Source organism: Bubalus bubalis, chromosome 23, assembly GCF_019923935.1.
Source record: "Bubalus bubalis isolate 160015118507 breed Murrah chromosome 23, NDDB_SH_1, whole genome shotgun sequence".
Classification (NCBI taxonomy): domain Eukaryota; kingdom Metazoa; phylum Chordata; class Mammalia; order Artiodactyla; family Bovidae; genus Bubalus; species Bubalus bubalis.
Genome location: NC_059179.1, coordinates 1,433,942 through 1,455,740, shown reverse-complemented (window position 1 = coordinate 1,455,740; position 21,799 = coordinate 1,433,942).

Here is a 21,799-nt window from a genome sequence, read left to right as displayed (position 1 = left end):
ACAGGACTGAAAACACACACACTAAAGGACATTCATTCCCCAATGAAGAATCATAGATACTTCTGTTTTCCTCTATAAGCTTTTGCCTACTCAAACTAAATGAAAAATAAACTTCTAAAAAATTCCTAAACTAATAGAAAACATCACCCGCGCCCCAACTCCACTGAAAGAAAACATTAGAACCTACTATTTCCTATACCAACAATTTATGAAATGTCAAAATGGAAGTTTAGGCATTATCTATTACGACATCTGGAGACAGAAATGGCAACCCAATCCAGTATTATTGCCTGGAAAATCCCGTGGATGGAGGAGCCTGGTGGACTACAGTCCATGGGATTGAAAAGAGTCAGCCACGACTGACCAACTTCACTTTCACTTTCATTATGACATTGCTTCATTTAGCATTAGGAAAAGTGAGGTTCTGGACAGTTGTGATTTGTCCTGAATATGGTTCTATGTATTTTCAAACCAATGATTCCTATATAAGTACAACAAAAATTACACAAGTAATTGCACCTCACCCAAGTCACAGTTAATCAGAAACAAACATGACATTTAGCAAGTCATTTGAAATATCTTGGTCATATTTCCACAAAATAAATCTATTAAATGAGAGCTGGAGTTAAAGAACTCTACTACCAAGTCCTTAGCATTATAACTCAACTAAATGTTTACCAAATAAGAAGTTTCTAGCATAATTTTCCACTTGCATTCTCACCATTGGGCTAAATTTACCAACTGCACCTGCTGTCCCATTCACTGCTGGCACTTTGTTTAAACTGGAATTACTCCCCATCACTTAGCACTTGGAATTTTTTAGTGGACCAGAAAGTGAAAAGTGCAACACAATAAACTCAGCAATTCAATTTCTTAAATCACATTTGGGGCTTTTTCCCATTATCTCTCCCTAAGAAAGAGATGTTAGGTGTGTTTCTGGTATGTTCCAGGCCATGGTGATGCATTCAAATAACTTTTGTCCATCTGGTATCTACACAGGGTCTCTTGACCATTAAGTCAACCCTGGAATCCAACTTGACTAGTGACAGTGCCACAGTCTCTAAGTTTACCCCAATCTGACCCATGTACTTTAAAAAGCCAGCTTTCAATCCAAAGTCTATACTCCTGAAGACCCTAGAGATGCTTATCTCACTGCATTATGGGGTCTTGGGAATGCCCAATTAAATGAGAAAAACATGAATTGCTGATGTCTTGTAGTCAAGCATTTCTTTGTTTAATCTCAAGTCTTTCTATGTAACTCCTCTCATCATCAGTTTCTTAATCTATAAAATGGGAGTAAAATTAGCTACTTCACAAGATTATGGTGAAGATTTTAAATAATGATGGAAGTTGTCTTATAAATGTCCATTATGTACTAGGCACTTAATAAATAGAGGTTAACAGCAGTGGTCTAAATGTTGTTGAGCCAGAGAAAGGGAGAATGGTCATGGGATATTGGGTTGCCTCCCTCCACATATTTTGGGTACCTGTAACTGGAAGCCACCAGTGAAGATGCTGGTGTTCTAGAATACTCATCCACCACTTTGACTTATTTGTTGTATCTTGATAGGCATTAACTCCCCACCAATGACTCTGCTCTGTGCTCAGACATATAACCCACTTCAATCCACAAATAGGTTCTGTTTGGCTGAGGTGAAACAAAGCCAAAGACTGTGGATCCTGCTATAAATAAATCAACAACCACAACCTGGACCATCTTAATACCCACATTTCTATCTTCAGCACCTAGCAAATTACTCCTGTAATAAGTACTCAGAAATACTTCTTAATGAATGACAGAGGAGCCCTATACCTCACTGGCAGGGCAGGAAAGGGACCAGGGAAGCAAAACACTATGGAAGGATTCTGGGCTGTGGAATCAAACAGAGTTTTATTCAATCTTGATTCTACCACTTAGTAATTCTCAACTTACTAGTAACTCTCAACTTAGTTCAACATAGCTAACTTGTTTTATGTATGCCTGTTATTAATATTTAACCAAGTTATTTAGGTAGCAGCACTTCTTTAGTTTCTAGTTACTTATCCTGTCTTATCCTCTATGTCCTCAGCTGTAAGATGAAGATACTTACTCCCCCCAGGCTTGTTGTAAAGGTTAAATGACATAATGTATATAGATAACCAAAATGCTATAACCCTTACATTGATAAATAACTATTATTTTATTGTTTTTATTTACTGTTGCAGCTCTGTCTTCTCTCATATTTTGGAACACTCATTTTTCTATTGTTTCTAAATTATTTTCATTAAAAGTGTAAGTACAGCACCGCTCAAACCTCTGAGGCAGGACTTCTGTTGCTGCCACTCTTTGGGGCAATCTCGGCATCATAGACTCCTCACAGAACATTAAATCAGGGATGCTGATTTACAAGCATTCATCTATGAATATGCCACAGCCAAAAAAAAAAAAAATGCCAATTCATTTCTTGGATCACCTATAAATCAGTATTCCACTAGTTCCATCCAGCATTTGACACTGAGTCTATTTAACTGACAAATGCAGCACAGACTTAAATGTATATTTGTACTGATATACTTTAATGATTTACTAAGGCTGTCCATTTTCTTGGTGTATATATATATATATATATATATATATATACATATACACATAGATACAGCATATGCCATATTCATTTCACATTAAATACTAAAGACAAGTATTTTATTTTTTATTATTATTCTTTTTTAACTAATTAATTTACTTATTTAAATTGGAAGCTAATTACTTTACAGCATTGTGGTGGGTTTTGCCATACATTGACATGAATCAACCATAGGTGCACATGTGTCCCCCTGTTCCAAACCCCTCTTCTACCTCCCTCCCCATTCCATGCCTATGGATTGTCCCAGTGTACTGGCTTTGAGTGCCCTGTTTCATGCATTGAACCTGGACTGGTCATCTATTTCACATACAGTAATATACATATTTCAATGATATTCTCTCAAATCATCCCAACCTTGCCTTCTTACACAGAGCCCAAAAGTCTATTCTTTATATCTGTGTCTCTTTTGCTGTTTTGCATATCGGGTCATCATTACCATCTTTCTAAATTCCAGAGGAGGAGCCAAGATGGTGGAGGAGTAGGACGGGGAGAACACTTTCTCCCCCACAAATTCATCAAAAGAGCATTTAAACATCGAGTAAATTCCACAAAACAACTTCTGAATGCCGGCAGAGGACATCAGGCACCCAGAAAAGCAACCCAACTCTTCGAAAGGAGGTAGGAAAAAATATAAAAGACAAAAAAAGAGACAAAAGAGGGACGGAGTTCCGTCCCTGGAAGGGAGTCTTAAAAAGAGAGAAGTTTCCAAACACCAGGAAACCTTCTCACTGCCGAATCTGTGCCGAGCTTTGGAAGCACAGAGGGCAACATAACAGGGAGAAAAAAAATAAATAAACAATTAAAAATCGCAGATTGCGAGGCCTATGGTAACTCCCCCAGCGGAGAAGCAGCGCAGACGCCTGCACACGGCATTAGCAAGCGGGGGCTGGGCAGGGAAGCGCGGTGAGGGCTGCTTCACTTAGAGTAAGAATCTGGCCCGAATGTCCTGAGCGCTATCTGAGCGAAATAATTTGGGCTAGCAAACCAGACTGTGGGATATCTACCACGCAAAAAGCCAGCCCTAACCTAAGACACCGGCCAGGCCCGCACACGGAACAAAGGACTGAACAGAGATAGCCGGCTGCAGACCTTCCCCCTCCGGTGACAGGCAGCCAGAGCCGGAAGGGGGCAATTGCAGCCCCAGAGAGACACTATCTATAAAACTGTAAGCAGGCTTCTTTGCTAACTAAAACTTCTTGGGGGTCTGGATGGTCAACATCTGCCTGAGAAGGTGCACCGGTTTTACACCCAGACAACCGAGTGGTGGGGAGGCGATAAGTCGCAGCATTGGTGCTTGCCAAACACCCCATCACCTGAGCTGCTCGGACCTGGGAAGAGCACAAAATGCAGGCCCAACCGAGTCTGTGCCTCTGAGGACTACCCGAGTGCCTGAACCTGAGTGGCTTGGACCTGGGAGGTCAGCCCAGGGCCGGCCTCTGATTGTTCCCGGCGGAACAACCTAGAGCCCGAGCAGTGTGGGCAGGGAGGCTACACGCGCCATGAGTTGGGGCAGACCCAGTGTGGCTGAGGCACTGCGAGCACACGCCAGTGTTATTTGTTTGCAGCATCCCTCCCTCCCTCCCCACAGTGCGACTGAACAAGTGAGCCTAAATAAAAAAAAAAAAAAAAGTGTCCTCCACCGTCCCCTTTGTGTCAGGGCGGAAACCAGACACTGAAGAGACCAGCAAACAGAAGAAGCTATAACAGAGGGAAACGCCTTGGAAGCTACAGGCCATAGATTAAAACCCTGTGGTTACTACGGACTACATAGGAAGGGGCCTATAGATCTTGAGAAATATAAGTCGGACCAAGGAACTAGCCAAAAATGAACTGAACCTACAATACTCACAACAAAACCAGAGAAAGACCTAGATATATTTTTACTATTTTTACGATCAATCTTTCTTTCTTTTTTTTAAATTTTTTTTTAAATTTTAAGTCCTCTATTGTCCTTTAATTGTCACTTTTATAACCTATTACTTTGCAAAAAAAAAAAAAAAAGACCCTATTTTTTTTCTTCTTCAGCAAACTTCATATATATTTTATAATTTTTTGACCGTGTTTTGTTTTTTTTTCTTTTTCTTCTTTTCTTTAACATTGTATTTTTGAAATTCCAAACTCTACTCTATATTTTTAATTTTAGCCTTTTGGTATATGTTATCAATTTTGTACCTATAGTTTTTTTTTTTTATAATTTCTGTGACTTTTTTTTTCTTTCTTTTTTCCTCTGTTTCTTTCTCTTCTTCTTTTATATAACATCATATATATGCAATTCAAAACTCTACTCAAGATTTTTAATTTATGCTTTTTGGTATTTGATATCAATTTTGTACCTGTATTTTCTTTATAATTTTTGTGACATTGTTTTTGTTGGTTTGTTTGTTTTCTCTCTTTCTTTTCCTTCTTCTTTTCATTAACATTGTATTTTTGAAATTCCAAACTCTACTCTAGATTTTTAATTTTTGCTTTTATGTATTTGTTACCAATTTTGTACCTTTAAGAACCCAATCTTCAGGACCCATTTTTCACTAGGGAGCGAGATTACTGGCTTGACTGCTCTCTCTCCCTTTGGACTCTCCGTTTTCTCCACCAGGTTGCCTGTATCTCCTCCCTAACCCCTCTCTACTCTACCCAACTCTGTGAATTTCTGTGTGTTCCAGACAGTGGAGAACACTTAGGGAACTGATTACTGGCTGGATCTGTCTTCCCTCCTTTTCATTTCCCCCTTTTATCCTTCTGGCCACCTCTGTCTCCTTCCTCCTTCTCTTCTCTGTATAACTCCGTGAACATCTCTGAGTGGTCCAGTTGTGGAGTGCACATAAGGAAGTGACTACTGGCTAGCCCACTCTCTCCACCATTGATTCCACCTCATCTCATTTGGGTCACCTCTAACTCCCTCCTCCCTCTTCTCTTCTCCATGTAATGCTGTGAACCTCTCTGAGTGACCCTCACAGTAGAGAAACTTTTCATCTTTAACGTAGATGTTTTATCAATGGTGCTGTATAGAAGGAGAAGTTTTGAAACTACTGTAAAAATAAGACCGATAACTGGAAGCAGGAGGCTTAAGTCCAAACCCTGACTCCAGGGAACTCCTGACTCCAAGGAACATTAATTGACAGGAGCTCATCAAACGCCTCCATACCGACACTGAAACCAAGCACCACACAAGGGCCAACAAGTTCCAGGGCAAAACATACCAAGCAAATTCTCCAGCAACAAAGGAACACAGCCCTGAGCTTCAAGATACAGGCTGCCCAAAGTCACCCCAAAACCATAGACATCTCATAACTCATTACTGGACATTTCATTACACTCCAGAGAGAAGAAATACAGCTCCATCCACCAGAACATCGACACAAGCTTCCCTAACCAGGAAACCTTGACAAGCCACCGGTACAAACCCACACACAGCGAGGAAACGCCACAATAAAGAGAACTCCACAAACTGCCAGAATACAGAAAGGACACCCCAAACTCAGCAATTTAAACAAGATGAAGAGAGAGAGGAATACCCAGCAGATAAAGGAACAGGATAAATGCCCACCAAACCAAACAAAAGAGGAAGAGATAGGGAATCTACCTGATAAAGAATTCCAAATAATGATAGTGAAATTGACCCAAAATCTTGAAATTAAAATGGAATCACAGATAAATAGCCTGGAGGCAAGGATTGAGAAGATGCAAGAAAGGTTTAACAAGGACTTAGAAGAAATAAAAAAGAGTCAATATATAATGAATAATGCAATAAGTGAAATTAAAAACACTCTGGAGGCAACAAATAGTAGAATAACAGAGGCAGAAGATAGGATTAGTGAATTCGAAGATAGAATGGTAGAAATAAATGAATCAGAGAGGATAAAAGAAAAATGAATTAAAAGAAATAAGGACAATCTCAGAGACCTCCAGGACAATATTAAACACTACAACATTCGAATCATAGGGGTCCCAGAAGAAGAAGACAAAAAGAAAGACCATGAGAAAATACTTGAGGAGATAATAGTTGAAAACTTCCCTAAAATGGGGAAGGAAATAATCACCCAAGTCCAAGAAACCCAGAGAGTCCCAAACAGGATAAACCCAAGGCGAAACACCCCAAGACACATATTAATCAAATTAACAAAGATCAAACACAAAGAACAAATATTAAAAGCAGCAAGGGAAAAACAACAAATAACACACAAGGGAATACCCATAAGGATAACAGCTGATCTTTCAATAGAAACTCTTCAAGCCAGGAGGGAATGGCAATACATACTTAAAATGATGAAAGAAAATAATCTACAGCCCAGATTATTGTACCCAGCAAGGATCTCATTCAAGTATGAAGGAGAAATCAAAAGCTTTTCAGACAAGCAAAAGCTGAAAGAATTCTGCACCACCAAACCAGCTCTCCAACAAATACTAAAGGATATTCTCTAGACAGGAAACACAAAAACGGTGTTTAAAATCAAACCCAAAACAATAAAGTAAATGGCAACGGGATCATACTTATCAGTAATTACCTTAAACGTAAATGGGTTGAATGCCCCAACCAAAAGACAAAGACTGGCTGAATGGATACAAAAACAAGACCCGTACATATGCTGTCTACAAGAGACCCACCTCAAAACAGGGGACACATACAGACTGAAAGTGAAGGGCTGGAAAAAGATTTTCCATGCAAATAGGGACCAAAAGAAAGCAGGAGTAGCAATACTCATATCAGATAAAATAAACTTTAAAACAAAGGCTGTGAAAAGAGACAAAGAAGGTCACTACATAATGATCAAAGGATCAATCCAAGAAGAAGATGTAACAATTATAAATATATATGCACCCAACACGGGAGCACCGCAGTATGTAAGACAAATGCTAACAAGTATGAAAGGAGAAATTAACAATAACACAATAATAGTGGGAGACTTTAATACCCCAGTCACACCTATGGATAGATCAACTAAACAGAAAATTAACAAGGAAACAGAAACTTTGAACGATACAATGGACCAGTTAGACCTAATTGATATCTATAGGACATTTCATCCCAAAACAATGAATTTCACCTTTTTCTCAAGCGCACATGGAACCTTCTCCAGGATAGATCACATCCTGGGCCATAAAGCTAGCCTTGGTAAATTCAAAAAAATAGAAATCATTCCAAGCATCTTTTCTGACCACAATGCAGTAAGATTAGATCTCAATTACAGGAGAAAAACTATTAAAAAATCCAACATATGGAGGCTGAACAACACACTGCTGAATAACCAACAAATCACAGAAGAAATCAAAAAAGAAATAAAAATTTGCATAGAAACTAATGAAACTGAAAACACAACAACCCAAAACCTGTGGGACACGGTAAAAGCAGTCCTAAGGGGAAAGTTCATAGCAATACAGGCACACCTCAAGAAACAAGAAAAAAGTCAAATAAATAACCTAACTCTACACCTAAAGCAACTAGAAAAGGAAGAAATGAAGAACCCCGGGGTTAGTAGAAGGAAAGAAATCTTAAAACTTAGAGCAGAAATAAATGCAAAACAAACAAAAGAGATCATAGCAAAAATCAACAAAACCAAAAGCTGGTTTTTTGAAAGGATAAATAAAATTGACAAACCATTAGCCAGACTCATCAAGAAACAAAGGGAGAAAAATCAAATCAATACAATTAGAAATGAAAATGGAGAGATCACAACAGACAACACAGAAATACAAAGGATCATAAGAGAGTACTATCAACAATTATATTCCAATAAAATGGACAACGTGGAAGAAATGGACAAATTCTTAGAAAAGTACAACTTTCCAAAACTGGACCAGGAAGAAATAGAAAATCTTAACAGACCCATCACAAGCACAGAAATTGAAACTGTAATCAAAAATCTTCCAGCAAACAAAAGCCCAGGTCCAGACGGCTTCACAGCTGAATTCTACCAAAAATTTAGAGAAGAGCTAACACCTATCCTGCTCAAACTCTTCCAGAAAATTGCAGAGGATGGTAAACTTCCAAACTCATTCTATGAGGCCACCATCACCCTAATACCAACAACCTGACAAAGATCCCACAAAAAAAGAAAACTACAGGTCAATATCACTGATGAACATAGATGCAAAAATCCTTAACAAAATTCTAGCAATCAGAATCCAACAACACATTAAAAAGATCATACACCATGACCAAGTGGGCTTTATCCCAGGGATGCAAGGATTCTTCAATATCCGCAAATCAATCAATGTAATACACCACATTAACAAACTGAAAAATAAAAACCGTATGATTATCTCAATAGATGCAGAGAAAGCCTTTGACACAATTCAACATCCATTTATGATAAAAAGTCTCCAGAAAGCAGGAATAGAAGGAACATACCTCAACATAATAAAAGCTATATATGACAAACCCACAGCAAACATTATCCTCAATGGTGAAAAATTGAAAGCATTTCCTCTAAAGTCAGGAACAAGACAAGGGTGCCCACTTTCACCATTACTATTCAACATAGTTTGGAAGTTTTGGCCACAGCAATCAGAGCAGAAAAAGAAATAAAAGGAATCCAAATTGGAAAAGAAGAAGTAAAGCTCTCACTATTTGCAGATGGCATGATCCTCTACACAGAAAACCCTAAAGACTCCACCAGAAAATTACTAGAACTAATCAATGACTATAGTAAAGTTGCAGGATACAAAATCAACACCCAGAAATCCCTTGCATTCCTATACACTAATAATGAGAAAACAGAAAGAGAAATTAAGGAAACAATTCCATTCACCATTGCAACGGAAAGAATAAAATACTTAGGAATATATCTACCTAAAGAAACTAAAGACCTATATATAGAAAACTATAAAACACTGATGAAAGAAATCAAAGAGGACACTAACACATGGAGAAATATACCATGTTCATGGATTGGAAGAATCAATATACTGAAAATGAGTATACTACCCAAAGCAATTTATGGATTCAATGCAATCCCTATCAAGCTACCAACGGTATTCTTCACAGAGCTGGAACAAATAATTTCACTATTTGTATGGAAATACAAAAAACCTCGAATAGCCAAAGCAAACTTGAGAAAGAAGAATGGAACTGGAGGAATCAACCTACCTGATTTCAGGCTCCACTACAAAGCCACAGTTATCAAGACAGTATGGTACTGGCACAAAGACAGAAATATAGATCAATGGAACAAAATAGAAAGCCCAGAGATAAATCCACACACATATGGACACCTTATCTTTGACAAAGGAGGCAAGAATATACAATGGATTAAAGACAATCTCTTTAACAAATGGTGCTGGGAAATCTGGTCAACCACTTGTAAAAGAAGGAAACTAGAACACTTTCTAACACCATACACAAAAATAAACTCAAAATGGATTAAAGATCTAAACGTAAGACCAGAAACTCTAAAACTCCTAGAGGAGAACCTAGGCAAAACACTCTCTGACATACATCACAGCAGGATCCTCTATGACCCACCTCCCAGAACATTGGAAATAAAAGCAAAAATAAACAAATGGGACCTAATTAACCTTAAAAGCTTCTGCACAGTTATGTAAAGTTTAAAAATAAAATAAAAAAAAAAAAAATAAAAAAAAATAAAAAAAAAAGAAATAAGATGAGAAAACTGAAAAAAAAAAAAAAAAAAAAGCTTCTGCACAACAAAGGAAACTATTAGCAAAGTAAAAAGACAGCCTTCAGAATGGGAGAAGATAATAGCAAATGAAGCAACTGACAAACAACTAATCTCGAGAATATACAAGCAACTCCTACAGCTCAACTCCAGAAAAATAAATGACCCAATCAAAAAATGGGCCAAAGAACTAAATAGACATTTCTCCAAAGACGACATACAGATGGCTAACAAACACATGAAAAGACGCTCAACATCACTCATTATCAGAGAAATGCAAATCAAAACCACTATGAGGTACCATTTCACATCAGTCAGAATGGCTGTGATCCAAAAGTCTACAAGCAATAAATGGTGGAGAAGGTGTGGAGAAAAGGGACCCCTCTTACACTGTAAGTGGGAATGCAAACTAGTACACCCACTATGGAGAACAGTGTGGAGATTCCTTAAAAAACTGGAAATAGAACTGCCTTATGATCCAGCAATCCCACTGCTGGGCAAACACACTGAGGAAACCAGAAGGGAAAGAAACACGTGTACCCCAATGTTCATCGCAGCACTGTTTATAATAGTCAGGACATGGAAGCAACCTAGATGTCCATCAGCAGATGAATGGATAAGAAAGCTGTGGTACATATACACAATGGAGTATTATTCAGCCATTAAAAAGAATACATTTGAATCAGTTCTAATGAGGTGGATGAAACTGGACCCTATTATACAGAGTGAAGTAAGCCAGAAAGAAAAACACCAATACAGTACACTAACGCATATATATGGAATTTAGAAAGATGGTAACAATAACCCTGTGTACGAGACAGCAAAAGAGACACTGATGTATAGAACAGTCTTATGGACTCTGTGGGAGAGGGAGAGGGTGGGAAGATTTGGGAGAATGGCATTGAAACATGTAAAATATCATGTATGAAACGAGTTGCCAGTCCAGGTTCGATGCACGATACTGGATGCTTGGGGCTGGTGCACTGGGACGACCCAGAGGGATGGTGTGGGGAGGCAGGAGGGAGGAGAGTTCGGGATGGAGAACACATGTATACCTGTGGTGGATTCATTTTTATATTTGGCAAAACTAATACAATTATGTAAAATTTAAAAATAAAATAAAATTAAAAAAAATAATAAAATGAAGACCAAAAATAAATAAATAAATAAATTCCATATATATGCATTAATATACTATATTGGTGTTTTTCTTTCTGACTTACTTCACTCTGTATAATAGACACTGTTTCATCCGCCTCATTAGAACTGACTCAAATGTGTTCTTAATAGCTGAGTAATAGTCCATTGTGTATATGTACCACAATTTTCTTATCCATTTGTCTGCCAATGGACATCTAGGTAACTTCCATGTCCTGACTATTGTAAACAGTGCTGCAATGAATATTGGGGTACATATGTCTCTTTCAATTCTGATTTCCTCGGTGTGTATGCCCAGCAGTAGGATTGCTGGGTCATATGGCAGTTCTATTTCCAGTTTTTTAAGGAATCTTCCCACTGTATGAATATATGTGGAGTAGAATCTATCTACTTCACGCAATGAATCTCCAGAGTGTCTGTATCAATCTACATTCCCACCAACAGTGCAAGAGCATCCCCTTTTCTCCACACCCTCTCCAGCATTTATTGTTCATAGACATTTTGATTGCAGCCATTCTGATTGGCATGATATGGTACCTCACTGGGGTTTTGGTTTGTATTTCTCTGACAAAGTGATGTTGAGCATCTTTTCATGTGTTTGTTAGCCATCTGTATGTCTTCTTTGGAGAAATGTCTGTTTAGTTCTTTGGCTCATTTTTTGATTGGGTCATTTATTTTTCTGGTATTGAGCTGCAAAAGCTGCTTGTATATTTTTGAGATTAATTCTTTGTCAGTTGCTTCATTTGCTATTATTTTCTCCCATTCTGAAGGCTTTCTTTTCACCTTGCTTATGGTTTCCTTCATTGTGCAAAAGCTTTTAAGCTTAATTAGGTCCCATTTGTTTATTTTTGCTTTTATTTCCATTACTCTTGGAGGTGGGTCAGAGAGGACCTTGCTGTGATTTATGTCAAAGAGTGTTCTGCCTATATTTTCCTCTAGGAGTTTTATAGTTTCTGGTCTTACATTTAGATCTTTAATCCATTTTGAATTTATTTTTGTGTATGGTGTTAGAAAGTATTCTAGTTTCATTCTTTTACAGGTGATTGACCAGTTTTCCCAGCACCACTTGTTAGGGAGATTGCCTTTTCTCCTTTGTATACTTTTGCCTCCTTTGTCAAAGATAAGGTGTCCATAGGTGTGTGGATAAATCTCTGGGCTTTCTATTTTGTTCCATTGATCTATATTTCTGTCTTTGTGCCCGTACCATACTGTCTTGATGACTATAGCTTTGTAGTATAGTAAAGACAAGTATTTTAATAAGTGATTTTGCAGGCTCAAGATGGCCCCTTAAAATGACTGCCTTTCAGCTATGTCGAGACTGGATATGTGAGCTTCCCTCGTGGTGGCTCAGTGCTGACGAAGTGACTTGCCAAAGCAGAAGACACAGTTTCCATCCCTGGTCCAGGAAGATCCCACATGCTGCAGAGCAACTAAGCCCATGAGCCACAACTATTGAGCCTGTGCTCTAGGCCCAAGGACCCACAACTATTGAGTCCTCGTGCTGCAACTACTGACGCTCACACGTCTAGAGCTGTTGCTCTGAAACAAGAGAAGCTACCACAGAGAGAGACCTGCAAGCCACAACTAGAGTGTTGCCCCCACTCACCACAAAATCCCAGGAAAATTTCGTATGCTGCAGAGCAACTAAACCCGTGCACTACAGCTACTGAGCCAGAGCACTGCAGCTACTGAAGCCTGCATGCCTAGAGCCTGTGCTCCACAAGAACAATAGACACTGCCATGAAAAGCCTGTGTGCTTCAAGGAAGAGGAGCCCCTGCTTGCCACAACTAGGGAAAGCCCGAATGCAGCAATGAAGACCCAGAGCAACAAAAATTAATTAATTATTTTTTTAAAAAGACAGGTTAAGCAACTCACCTAAGTTTACACAGCTGGGATTTGAACCTTGTCCTCTACTATATTGTACTTACTCTGAAAGATTACTCTGAAAAAAAAAAAAAAAAAACTTGAAAATGATTAATCTAAGTTGTTCCTACATATGGAGATGGAAATGGCAATCCACTCCAGTATTCTTGCCTGGAGAACCCCATGGACAGAGAAGCCTTGTGGGCTGTGGTCTATGGCGTCGCACAGAGTCAGACACCACTGAAGCGACGTAGCATGTATGCATGCATTGGAGAAGGAAACGGCAACCCACTCCAGTATTCTTGCCTGGAGAATCCCAGGGACAGAGGAGCCTGGTGGGCTGTGGTCTATGGGGTTGCACAGAGTAAGACATGACTGAAGCAACTTAGCAGCAGCAGCAACAGCCGTGCCTACATAACACTGAAAAATCAGTTAAAGGGTATGGCAATACCATTGACTCTTCCTGGTAATAAGTCTCAGACTATTTACTGAGCGCATCCATTCTGCCAGGTGCTGGTTGTTTACCATTATTTCTGGTTAATTTTGCATGAAAGCCTGGCCTTGATCATTGAATAGTCTGAGAGCTGTGCAGAACTACACAATGGAACATCTGTATCAGAGCATCCTTCCATGAGTTTCCTCTATGGTTAGTTTCATGCAATTTTGCTTTTACTAAAATATGCTGAGACACCATCATATCCCCATCTCCGGCCCCAACCAACCTGCCTGGAATTCCTGAGAGTATATAAGCTCAGGGTCCAAAGTGCCTGTCTGGCCTTCTGATTTGTTTCAAGATTATTGGAGCAGCGTTGGGACAAAATTTGATTAGCAGAAAATTATAATACACAGTAATCCATTAAGCCAGTCTATAATGGGACAATTATAATGAGTCCTGGAGAATCGTTGTTTCCTGACTAAAGATGAGTCCTTTCATGTGAAGAGAAAATTAGATCCAGAGAATTCAGTCTCTCTCCCCTGGACACTGAATTAAATACTACCATCTTCTGTATCTTTGGAAAAAGTCTCTATTCTTTGAAGGCCTTTATTGGACTGACAATGGCCTTCTCAATTGTATTGCATCCTCTCTGATGTAGCCATATGGAGACTTCCATTCATTCAGTCAGTCAGTAATTACTAAGAACCTCCCAGGACTTGTGCTGATGAGAGCAGTGTCTCTGCCCTTGAGGAGCTTGTAATCTATTGGATGACAAAGACGTTAAACAATATGAAGGAATATAAAATGGGGCCACTGCTTTCAGTAATTCCAGAAGTCCTAAAAAATCCTATAAAATCCTCTCATCACTGTCACTTTCACTTTTCAGAGGTTATTTTAAGCTCTTTCCTCCCCCATGTCTTCATTTTCTTTCTCTAGAACAACTACAAGTCTTCCACTTGCATTAAGACCCATTCTCCTCCCTTCTCCATATGCTATGCATCTTAGGAAGTGTAGAGAGTACACCAGAAAGTTCTCTTGCTCTTGACTTCCTGTTGGGTTTAGCTAAAATGGAGCATTAACCCACTAACCAGATTTTTAAAAAGAAGAAAAGAGAAAGTGAGATTTAGGTATTTTTCACCAACTCTCCCCATCAGCATCATTGTGGGGTGGCAAAAATCCTCAGCCAGAGACCACAGCTTCTGTCAGACAACCTTCTCCACGCAGTTCTCTTTCCCTAACTGGCCCCCTTTTCTCCTAATCCCACCCCAGGTTCTGGTAACAACACAGAGGCCCAGATATTGTACTATCTCTACAGAGATAGTAACTAGTTCTTTAGTAAATTTCCCTCAAATTACCCACCTTGAATATGCTATCTGTTTCCTGCAAGTACTCTGACTTTTATACAGCTGCTTTGAATGTCTCCTTCATTCTGGCTTTTTCTTGTGCAGAGAATTATTTTTGACATTTCCTGAAGTGTTTTTGGTCCAAGCAATTCGATAAATCTTTATTGAATGCCCACAATAGGCTTCACTATTCAAAGTGCTAAAGATAGAAAGATAACCAGGACAATGGTTTTATCCTGAAGGAACCTGATCTAATGATACAAATAGGTGCATAAATAGAGTATGCCAAGTTTTATTCTCTAAACTGCAACAATTTTAAAAATAAAGGAGTTGGTATTAATAATTACATGAAGACAAGAAGCTCAAACTGTAACAGTACCAAGTTTATCCTACATATAAAGAGATCATTGCCTCATTATCTTATACTTTAATGAGAGCATAGATGGAATGTAAACAGGCTACCACACGTAAATAAGGCTGGACCCCTTGAAGAGTGGTCAAGGGGAGGCTTCTTGAAGGAGTCTTAATTCTGACCTGCCCATGCTCCATCTGTCACATTAACTCCTTTGCTAGAGACCCACCTTACCCACAGCTGACAGACTGAGAAATCAGGACTAAGTACATCTGTATTTCAACAATAAATAAAAGATCCACTCTCTGACTTCTGAAATAAAATCTTTTTAAAAATATATATGTAAATATTCACACCATGACATATTTGTAGCTTGTAAATATACCTTAGTCCACAAATTATAGAGTGAAATAATTATTACTTTTAAATTTTTTAAATTCCACTGGATGCTGGGTACATTATTGGAGTCAACTCAAGCTCCTCTAATCCAGAATTTTGAAGTATCTATGCATGCTGGGGTGAGGTGCCATAGCATTAAGGGTATAGAGACATCTGGTCCTTGATGCTTTCACACATTCATTATTGACTGGCATTTGGGCCCCAGAAGTCACTGCAATTTCTCTTCATTCCTACCTGCAAAACTTCTTAATGTCCTTTCTCTCAGTCTCTGAACTGTTTCCTCCCCTCTCTGATATGTCAAGATTATCTGGTCCTGGACAGGGGGAGGACAGGCAGGGCACAAGTCTCCTCTGTATCTCACTGGCTTTAATGTACCAGCAACTCCTATCACAACCAAGAGAATCTTCATCATGCCTGGGGTGCTTATGCTTACTTTATATTCTTCCAGATCTCTGTCTTCTGCATCTGGGCTTATGATATTGAATCTCAAAACACAAGGCTTTTTCCTTTGACTTCACAACCTGTGTCATCATTTCTTCAAAAAACAAATCAAGACAGACTGCTCAGCCATCCAAAGGAAGGTAGAGTAGCAGTCACAGGTAATAACTGGTGGGGGAAAGAGGTGAGGCATCCATTATTACTTACAATATTTTCCCATCCCAGATTTGTTAAGTGTCATCCATATACCCAAGAATTGGAGATACAAAGAGGAGTATGAGAAAGAGTTTGCCCTCTGGAAGTTCAGAGCCTATTAGGAATTGTAGAATCAATCAAAATATCATGTAAAGCATATTTTTGGAGAAATGGACTTTACAGAAGACTGAAAACCTAAATGAAAAATAAAAATATTATTCATGGATATGTGGACATTAACTCTGCTTTCTCCCTGTTTAATGATCAAGAATGTTATATATATATTCCTTGAAACTAAAGGATATGTATTGCCAGAATAAGTTTTGTCCTAAACAGTTCAAAAATTGCTGAATGCCCATCACATGCTCGAACAATTATTAGTATAGCAATCATTGAGATTTCTGGATTTGATAAGAGTGTATCTTAAATGGTGTTCATGACAGAGTTCTCAGACTTGGTGATTTACAGTCTTGCTGACCTGGAACAAGCATGTACCAGATGAGATGCATCCTACCATTTGTTGAGGAACAGGGGTGCTCCTTTGATAATCTTCCAAATCTTCAAATAATAGTTCAAAATAATACGAAAGAATAGAGGTGGGAAGACAACCTGAATATTTCTGCTGAGCTTATTAATAATAAAATACCATCAATACATACATGAAAGGCTCCTCAGTCTATTAGTAGAAAGGTATCTAACTCTTACCTGGTTCCATGCGAGGTCCACTTCTAGAAGTTCATTTCTAAACTTGCCACAGAAGGAAAAGTGGTTAAAATAGAGTCATTTTCCCTTTCTCTCAGGAAAATTGTTAAGGACTAATATTCTTAAGACGTGTTTGGAAGCTTTCAACGCACTCCAGGCTATAGCAATTTGACCCAAAACCTCAGAAGTGCACAAGTGGAGATTTGACTACATTTTCTGATAGAAAACTTCTATTATCCAGGAAATCTTTAGGATTAAGTGCTGTGTAGTCACCAATTTATATACATAGATAGAATCTTTTCTCAGTCAAAAAATGACAGCGGCCACTTATCACCCATATAATCCCGCCAGATCAGTAAACTAGGAGTCTGAGAATCTTCTGCCTTTCAGACCAAAATATGTGAACATCAACTGTGAGGAGACAGTACCTTAAATTTAGAGCTCTGGTTCAATTTAACCCTAAGAAAATCTATCATTTCTTCCCAAAGAACTTCAATAGCTATCTTGCTAACTAAGAAATCTTACTGACAGTTATAGAACAACCAATGTGAGAGCAACCACGAAGGAACTGACACCACTGAATGGCCACAATCTTTGCTGACAAACAAAATTTGAGAGAGGGTGCCCTTGCCTTTGAGTGGTTACAACTAATCTGAAAGCCTCCAGGGCAGAGGAACTGAGAGGTATTTGCAACTATTGCAAAAGAAAGAGAAAATAATTGGCTGTCCCCTTATTCCTCCTAGGGCTCGCTCTGTAAAATTTTCACTACCTAAGCAAAAATGGTATTCTGAATATTGAGAGGCTTTATCTCATGGGGATGAGTTAAAACTTTCTGATACTGTTATGAAAATATCAATTATTGAATTGCCATAAGTTTGAAATAAATAGGATCAGCCCAAACTTACTGTTCTGTTTTCTGAGTCAGACCCTTGCATTCTTATCAGGCAAAAACTTGATGGGAATACTTGGATTTTATCCACACATATAAATAGACTTTTAAATATAGATCAAAAAAGAATCAGAGTCCTTAAAGAATAAGTCTGTGGTCATCAAACCATTGAGGCATCTCCTTAATTAGTAAGTGTCATACACAGCTGGAAACATTCTCTGGATGTCAACCCTAAGATAATGGAAAGACAAGATACAAAAGCAAATGATAGATAGCAAAAGTTTTGGAAGAAACATAAAAGAGATTTTTTTTTTTTCCAAGTGAAATCTTGGTGGAACAAGCTCAGCATCAACCTTTGATAATAAAAACTCCTAGCAAAGTATGAAGACACAGGGAATTCCTTGACATAGCAAAGGCATCTACTAAACACCTACTGCAAACCAAATAGTAATATAATAGAGGAATCCTTTCTGAGTCAGGAAGAAGGTAGGAAGCCTGCTATCATGCTTAACAAACTCAAATGAAAGGTCCCAGGTAGTGCACAAATAAGAAAGGATGGGGAAAGAGGAAGAGAAGAGTAGAAAAGAGTAGAGAGCAAGAGAGAGAGAAGTCAAGGATAGTAAGTAGGAAAGAAAGAATGCAAGGATTGGAGGAAAATAACAGTGCTATATTTTGCAAATAGTGTGTAATTTTTTTTGCAGAAAATTCAGGAGACTCCACAGACCAAAAATCAAGACAAAAAGCAAGTTCAAAATTGTGTCAATACAAAAAAAAAAAAAAAAAAAAAAGTCAGTTACAGTCCTGCACACAAATCACAATTAGATGTAATTTTTTTAAGATAGTATTTAAATGACAAAGTAATCTATAAGATACTTAGAAATAAATCTAGTAAAAGATGTCAGAATTTTATTAAGTTCAAAACTATGGAAAGACTTTAAATTTAAGTATATTTATGGATAGTAAGTGGAGAAGGAAATGGCAACCCACTCCAGTACTCTTGCCTTGAAAATCCCATGGACGTAGGAGCTTGGTGCAGGCTACTATCCATGGGGTCGCAAAGAGTTGGGCATGACTGAGTGACTTCACTTCACTTCATGGATAGTAAAACTCAATATCTTAAAGATGTCACATACTACCAGATTAATCTATAAATTAAATATAATTTCAGGCAAAATCTAACAGACTTTTTTGTGAAACTTGACAAGGTGCTTCTAAAACTTACATGGAATTACCCAGACAGTTACAAGCAAAAAGACAACTCTAAGAGAAAAGGACATAGTAGGTGACACTATTGCATATATAAAGACATTATTCATGGGCAGTAATTTTAAAAATTATACTATTTCCCAAGAACAGACAATTAGAAGAGTAGAACAAAATAGCCCAGAAACTAATTCTTGCTTAAATTGACCTAAATTTACATCTCTAATGTAACAGAGATGAAGTCACAAATCAAGAAGAGGTGGATGGGCTAGTCAATAAGTGATATGGGAACAGTGAGTTCACTTGGTGGACACCAAGTGCTCAACAATGTCAAATCTTACTTTCCTGCTAGACAGACTGAAGTTAACACTGCCTTTCACCTGATCAGGGAATGTGATAGGCCATGGCAATAAGCTGTGTGCAGAAATGATATGAACAGGAGTGGGAGCTCCCTGCACTCCCCTCATATAGTGCTAACAGAGGAGGCTGTGCACTCTGAAAAAAATAAGAGCTACTTCCACCTGGGTCTTTGAGAGACTTGTGGAGCAGAGAACCAGCTGTGCTCACTCAATCCCAGAATGACCACCAGTGTTGGACACATAAGAAAGAAACAAATTTGGACTTCCCTGGTAGTTCAGTGGTAAAGAATCCACCTGCCAATGCCAGAGACATGGCTTCAATCTCTAATCTGGATAGATACTACATGCCATGGAGCAAATAAGCCCATGCACCACAACTATTAAGCCTGTGATCTAGAAGCTGGGAGCTGCAATTACTGAGTTCACATGCTGCAACTATTGAAGCACTTGCACATGGTGCCTGTGCTCCACAGCAAAAGAAGCCACCACAACTAGAGAGTAGCTCCTGCTTGCTGCAACTAGAAAAAAATCCACATAGCAACAGAAAACACCCATCACAGCCAAAAAAATTAATGATAAATATAAAAATTTAAATGTTTAAAAACAAAAAAGACACAAATCTTTGTTGTATTAAGCCATTAAGATTTAGAGCTTATACAGATGGTTAACAAATACATGAAAAGATGCTCAACATCTCTCATTATTAGAGAAATGCAAATCAAAACTACAATGAAATATCACCTCACACCAGTCAGAATGGCCATCATCAAAAAGTCTACAAACAATAAATGCTGGAGAGGGTGTGGAGAAAAGGGAATGCTCTTGCACTGTTGGTGGGAATATAAATTGATATAGCCACTATGGAAGATGGTATGGAGATTCCTTAAAAAACTAGGAATAAAACCACCATATGACCCAGCAATCCCACTCCTAGGCATATACTTTGAAGAAACCAAAATTGAAAAAGTCACTGCAGCACTATTTACAATAGCTAGAACATGGAAACAACCTAGATGTCCATCGACAGATAAATGGATAAAGAAGCTGTGGTATATATACACAAAGGAATATTACTCAGACATAAAAAGGAACACGCTTGAGTCCATTCTAATGAGGTGGATGAAACTAAGTCTATTACACATAGTGAAGTAAGTCAGAAAGAGAAAGGTAAATATTGTATTCTAATGCATATATACAGAATCTAGAAAAAATGGTACTGAAGAATTTATTTACAGGGCAACAAGGGAGAAACAAGCATAGAGTATAGACTTATGGACATGCGGAGAGGGGAGGAGAGGGTGAGATGTATGGAAAGAGTAACATGGAAACTTACATTGCCTTATATAAAATAGATAGCCAACCGCAATTTGCTGTATGTCTCAGGAAACTCAAACAGGGGCTCTGTATCAACCTTGAGGGGTGGGATGGGGAGGGAGATGGGAGGGAGCTTCAAAAGGGAGGGGATATATGTATTTCCAGAAAAACATCTATTTCTGCTTTATTGACTATGCCAAAGCCTTTGACTGTGTGGATCACAATAAACTGTGGAAAATTCTTCAAGAGATGGGAATACCAGACCACCTGACCTGCCTCTTGAGAAATTTGTATGCAGGTCAGGAAGCAACAGTTAGAACTGGACATGGAACAACAGACTGGTTCCAAATAGGAAAAGGAGTTCATCAAGGTTGTATATTGTCATCTGTTTATTTAACTTATATGCAGAGTACATCATGAGAAACGCTGGACTGGAAGAAACACTGCCGGGAGTGGGGACTGCCAGGAGAAATATCAATAACCTCAGATATGCAGATGACACCACCCTTATGGCAGAAAGTGAAGAGGAACTCAAAAGCCTCCTGATGAAAGTGAAAGTGGAGAGTGAAAAAGTTGGCTTGAAGCTCAGCATTCAGAAAACGAAGATCATGGCATCCGGTCCCACCACTTCATGGGAAATAGATGGGGAAACAATGGAAACAGTGTCAGACTTTATTTTTCTGGGCTCCAAAATCACTACAGATGGTGGCTGCAGCCATGAAATTAAAAGACACTTACTCCTTGGAAGGAAAGTTATGACCAACCTACATAGCATATTCAAAAGCAGAGACATTGCTTTGCCAACAAAGGTTCATCTAGTCAAGGCTATGGTTTTTCCTGTGGTCATGTATGGATGTGAGAGTTGGACTGTGAAGAAGGCTGAGTGCCAAAGAATTGATGTTTTTGAACT